Below are 5,684 nucleotides of genomic sequence, written 5' to 3'. Positions count from 1 at the left end.
CTTTTTGTCACATGATTAATAATGCAGCAGATGTAGACTAGACATGTACTTCACTTCTGCCAGATGTTGTCTGTTATTTTACGTTTGATTTCACAATATTAAACTAAAGGTCACTCACAGGTCCCATCTGGTTAAAACTCGCTGTTTCGACTTGAATCGGCCGTTAGTCATCAGTTCTGCTTCCTGCACTGATTAAATGTCACAAAACAAATCTTTTCATTGCTGCTGATTTTATTATTAGAACAATATCTTGGAAGAAGAAGAGAAAAAAAAAAAAGCATTGTTTACAAAGTGTCTCACAACATTCAAAGTAAAAAGATGTGCACAACAATATGAGAGAAGTACTGCCATTGGTTATTACAAACATATAAAAAATAAAAACATTTATGAGGATGTTAATATCCTGTAAAATCACCTTGTACCTGCCGTTGTTGTAATTTACTGTAACTGATGCTGGTCTTAAAAAATGGGTTTAATTGTGAGTTAAACAGCTGGAGAGAATCTGTACAAAGTTTCCACAGGACAAACATGATGGTCAGAGTTTACAAAGATAAATGTGGAAGGCAGTTTGTTTTTTGCTCGGTGGAACGCAGCACCACGCTCACAGTACTTCGACAGGTTTCAGTGAAGAACTTACTGCTATCATATTTAACATGTCAAAGCTGATTTGTTGCGTTTTTGAATAGTATCCGGAATTACAGCACAGTGCCTATTATAATACTCGGCTCACAGTTTTTATTTGTATATTAATGGCAAAAGAAAGTTAACCGTTAATGAGACTTTTGGTAGAGTTTTTCCTCATTTTCAAAAGGTGCCGTTACTACTGACATGTATTATTTGATTAAAAAGGGACAGTACGCTCCAAACATGACTATGAGCCAACCTACAGAAGGAAACAGGAGAAGAGTATAATACATTTGGAGTGTACTGTCTGTTTAAGAGTTAGTATAAAAGCATCCTTACAGCAACATAAACATGAGATGAGTGTGTGGAGGCCCTCTGTATGTCACTGCCTTTCTCTTATCCATCTTTTTTAGAGGATAATCATCTCCACTACAAAAATCTTGAACGTCTGTGCCTGAGTGCACATTTACAATTACAAACAGGGTTTAGTGCTGAAACTGGTAGAATGTTTCTTCTTTTCAGATGTGATTTAGAAAACAAAGGCTGAAATGTGCCACTGCTTTTGTTTTGTTTTTTAAAAATTGTATATCTTTGGATTTTGGACTGTTTAGCATTGGAAGACATCGAATTGGGCTCTTAAAACCTTTGATAGGCGTTATTCACCATTTGTTTTTACATTTTATAGACTAAACAATCAAAAGATAATGATAAACAATTAGTTGCCGCCCTGCTTCGGTACAGCATGACTACATTACAACTAGGACAAACAAAAAATCTAATATGCAACACCTGACTGCACACATACAGTTGTCAAAAATTGCCAAAATATAACAGTTTTAGCTCAACTTAAGGAATCACAAGCAGTCTAGCTGTAGCTCGTCCTTGTTTGGAAAACACTGACATCAGATATGTACACAACACAAAAAGCATTGATGGATATGTGTACACGTTTACAAGGCATCATCAGAAAAGGCATAAACTGACAGACTGCAGAAACTGAATACTTGTTAATACTTGGACATTTTGGGAAATATGCTTACTCACTTTCTTGCGCAGCATTAGATGAGAAGACTGCTACCACTCATGTCTGTACGGTAAATATGAAGCTAGACCAGCAGCCGCTTAACTTATATTAGCATAAAGACTTGAGAAAGAACTAGTCTGGCTCTGCCCAAAGGTAACAAAACCCGTGTCTCATTTTTTTAATCTATATAAGGTGTAAAACCATTGCTGTGGAAAGCAAAGTTCTCACAATGTCAAACTATTAATCCAATGTCTGATGCAAAATGGTCCCAGGTAGGAGAGTAAATGCGGAGTAGTGTGCCCGAAAGTTCAAGTAACAACACTTACAGCATCATTCTGTACATTTCACAGCTTCATCAAAGAAACACAGATCACAACTAAGGCGTTGTTGACACCTGCTGTTTAAATCGACAAGAGTGGAATCATTAGTGGCATTTTTTGTCTTAAACAGCATCAAAAGGAAGTAAAACTTTACTTTACGTGTTTTTCTGTTAGTCTATTGAAGAGATGCAGTGAATGGTTAAAAAAACAATCACCAGAGAGACGAATGAATTCAAATAATCTAGAAAATCATGCAAAGAAAGTCGGTCGTTGCTCGTCGAGAGTTACAAAAAGAGTATAAAAACCATCAGGAAGAGAGGATTACTAGAGCTGTTTTTGTTTCTCGCTCCTGCACAGTGGTCATTCATAAAGTTCACTCCTCCTTCAGCAGACAACACAGACCTTCATTCATTCATCAGCCACTCACTCGTTCATTTTATCCGATTCAAATGCTGTAGTACTTCAGGGCAAAGTGCATCATTTCAATTCAAACCTTGTTGTCTCTCATGAAGAGTGTCCAATCATCAAATAAACCTAAAAACAATCACCATGGAAACACATTCAGCATGACATAAAAGATGTTAATATGTACAAATCATTCAATCTAACGTCACGCACGTTAACACAGGCACAAGTACACACGTTTTACACGTTAATGTGTATGGAAAGCCAAACATGCAAAATTGTGCCTGTTTGGCTTTCCATAAATGTGCCTACATGGCAACGTGTGTCGTCACATTCACAAATGCAACTGATTTATTTTTGGGGGGGGGGATGTAGTTGAGTCTCCAAGCAGGTGAGGCTGAGCCCAGGTGGCTGATGGGAGATGTAGTCCGGCGAAGAGCAGCACATACGTGGAATAATCCCTCCACGGTAAAACGACAAGAGGTTTTACGGCAGAGTCTGACTGCAAAGATACATGAGCTCCTCTTGATGTTTGGTGTTATTAAAAGTGGCCCAGTCCTGCTCAAGCTGAGCTGTGGTTTGGTGAGGCAAGGCTCCCATCTGCTGGTCAACTGGTAGCATTACAACCCAGGAAGAAAAGGAGAGGAAAGGTGGGAAGAGAAAGAAAGAGAGTGGAAGAGAGGTCCTGTGTTCACCTGATAGTCCTGCTATCTGCCTCATGAGTAGCATTGATTAACCCAGCTGCTGTTTGGCAGACATTAAAACACACAAAATATAAAATCATACTCATGCTGGACTTCCATTAAAACATCATGACAACGTGGCATTCAACATACAACTCAGCCAAAGTGGCGCGCATACACACACACACTTTCATAAAGTTGCAGCTATAGTCACAGATGAAACACTCAAACATGTTTAGGACACGTTAAAGACATGCGACTGTATGACAGTGAAGGCAGGCATGAGGAGCAGAGTGGCTCAGGCAGGCAGACAGGCAGGCAGACATCACCAACAGAGCACAGATGATGACGACAGGGATGAGTTGGAGCAGTGCAGCACTGACATTGTTAGTGGCAGCAAATACTGGGAGCACAACTGACCCTTAAAAGGCTGACAAACACCGACATTTTTTACTAAAAGGTTGGTGGGAGAGTCTGATTTAGAGAATATGGCAGGTGGAAAACAAATTGGAAATAGCAAGGAAATACTGAAATATGTTACAAACAAATCCTCCCTACTAAGCGAGCTGACGAAAGCTAATGTGCTATTTTATTTTGAACTTGAGGGCCCACTCCTGACCTTGAAAATAGCACTTTGACCAAGAAATCACTCATCACAAGGTTCACTTACTTGGTGTTTCCCGAGCTTTCAACCACATCTCGTAGACTTCCTCGGCAGATGAGGATGTTCAGATGCAAAGTCTTCTTGATAACCTGAGCTTCCACGTCATTAAGGGGACATTGTGATGAGAACTTCTTGTCAAAATGCTATTTTAGGTTTTATGGAGCCCATTCATTTGTATGAAAAATGCTATGTATGCTAACAAAAGAAGCTTCAATGTTGGCCGCTACAAAAGGCTTAGACAAACTTTTCCTCCAACACTTTGACCAGCACCTACAGAGGCAAATGTAGTTCATATAAGGCTGTCCTGTTAAAGCATGAAGCAGACAATGAATCAGTGAGCTGGGGAGATGCTCCTGTCAGTCATTAAAGGATAAATCAACACCGAATCAGAGAGGAAAGCCTGCTGTTGTACTGCTGTGAGCTGAAACTTTCCAGTACTCATGCATGTTTTACCCTCAGAGGTGACAACAGGGGCTTTCTATTTGCTGTCAACGGTAAAAAAACAAAACAAAAACAAGATGGTACATAGTACAAATATTTCAACCCACAGGGAGCAGAACATCAGCAGGTTTTCCCCCACTGATGTGATAGGATTGTATCCCTGAACTAGGATGTTAAAGATGTGTAGCCTTTACAGAAGTCCTATCTTAAGACCCTCACAGACCATTAAGAGGCAAGTTGCAGCTTCTCTTTATTTCAATAAAAGTCTTCCAGCCCAGCAGCAGCGGAGAGATTGCGGGTGCCGCCACTGTTAAAGTTTCCCATTTCCTGCCACTGCTACTCATCATGTCAGTGTTTGCAGCTGGATGCAGAGAAGGCCTTTTTACAGATTGTTTCAACACCAACAGAAAAAGTTTAGAAACTTACTAAATGATATTAGTGTTTTTGGCTTTAAGACAGTCTACTCTTCTACTGATGACCCTCCCTTATTCCTCTTGTATCCCAGAATGCTTTGCTGATTATGGATGTCAGCATGCAGACATGCAAACCTGCCTCCCAGCCCACTTCATCTCTCTCCCCCCCCCCCCCCCCCCCTCTCTTTCCCCTCATCACTCTCTTTCTTTATCACCCCCACCACCAACAATCAGCAATCAGCGTGAGCCCTTCACCAGCCAATCAAATCGCCTGGCCACCCTGCAGCCCTCAGGAACCTGCAGTCACATGGAGGAGAGAGCCAGTTAATAAAAGACACACAAGTTGCTGCATTTCTCTCTCACTCACTCACTCAAATACACACAAACATGATTTAACAGACTAAAATAAGGAGAGACTGCCTGTTTACTGGAATTTAGACTTCAGGTTTTCCCATCAGGGTGGGGTCAATTCACTTAGTTCAGTGGAAAAAGGAAGGGGTGAGCGATGCAAAACATTTAACGTATCATGCTGTCTGTTTATGTCATTAGCAGTCAGCGCTGCCAGGGCGATCCTTCTCCCTTTTGTCTGTGACACAAACTAATGAAGAAGCCTAGAGGTCTGTTGCCATGTAACATATAACTTTTCATGGAAATCCATCCAGCAGTTGTTAAGGTATCTCACTGTGGCTTTCTCTACAAGTCTGAAAATAAAGACCAATTTAAAAACTTTTGAAACATTTCAGATATAAAAGCAAAGACTAAAACTACTGAAGCATGTTGGAAATTCATTGAAACAGAATCGTCCCCAAACCCATTGTTCAGTTTTGATTGTGATGTGATGTAGTAACACTACAGCAGCAGGTTTGTGGCCTTTTGTTCCATTTGGCAGCCTCCCATTTAAACACCTGTCACCAGTAACTGTGTAAGAACTAATAACATGATACTGGTAGCAACACTTGCCCTTCTCTTTACAGTCAGCATTTGGGTGCCATGTTTCTGCAACCCTTGTTTGTACTTCAGTATTCAAACGTGACTATATTGAGATCGACAATATTACTGAGAAACGCCTGCAGTAGAGGATTAAGCTAGCATGGATGCCAATAGAAACAC

Source organism: Micropterus dolomieu, linkage group LG05, assembly GCF_021292245.1.
Source record: "Micropterus dolomieu isolate WLL.071019.BEF.003 ecotype Adirondacks linkage group LG05, ASM2129224v1, whole genome shotgun sequence".
Taxonomy (NCBI): domain Eukaryota; kingdom Metazoa; phylum Chordata; class Actinopteri; order Centrarchiformes; family Centrarchidae; genus Micropterus; species Micropterus dolomieu.
Note: the sequence above shows the minus strand (reverse complement) of the source record.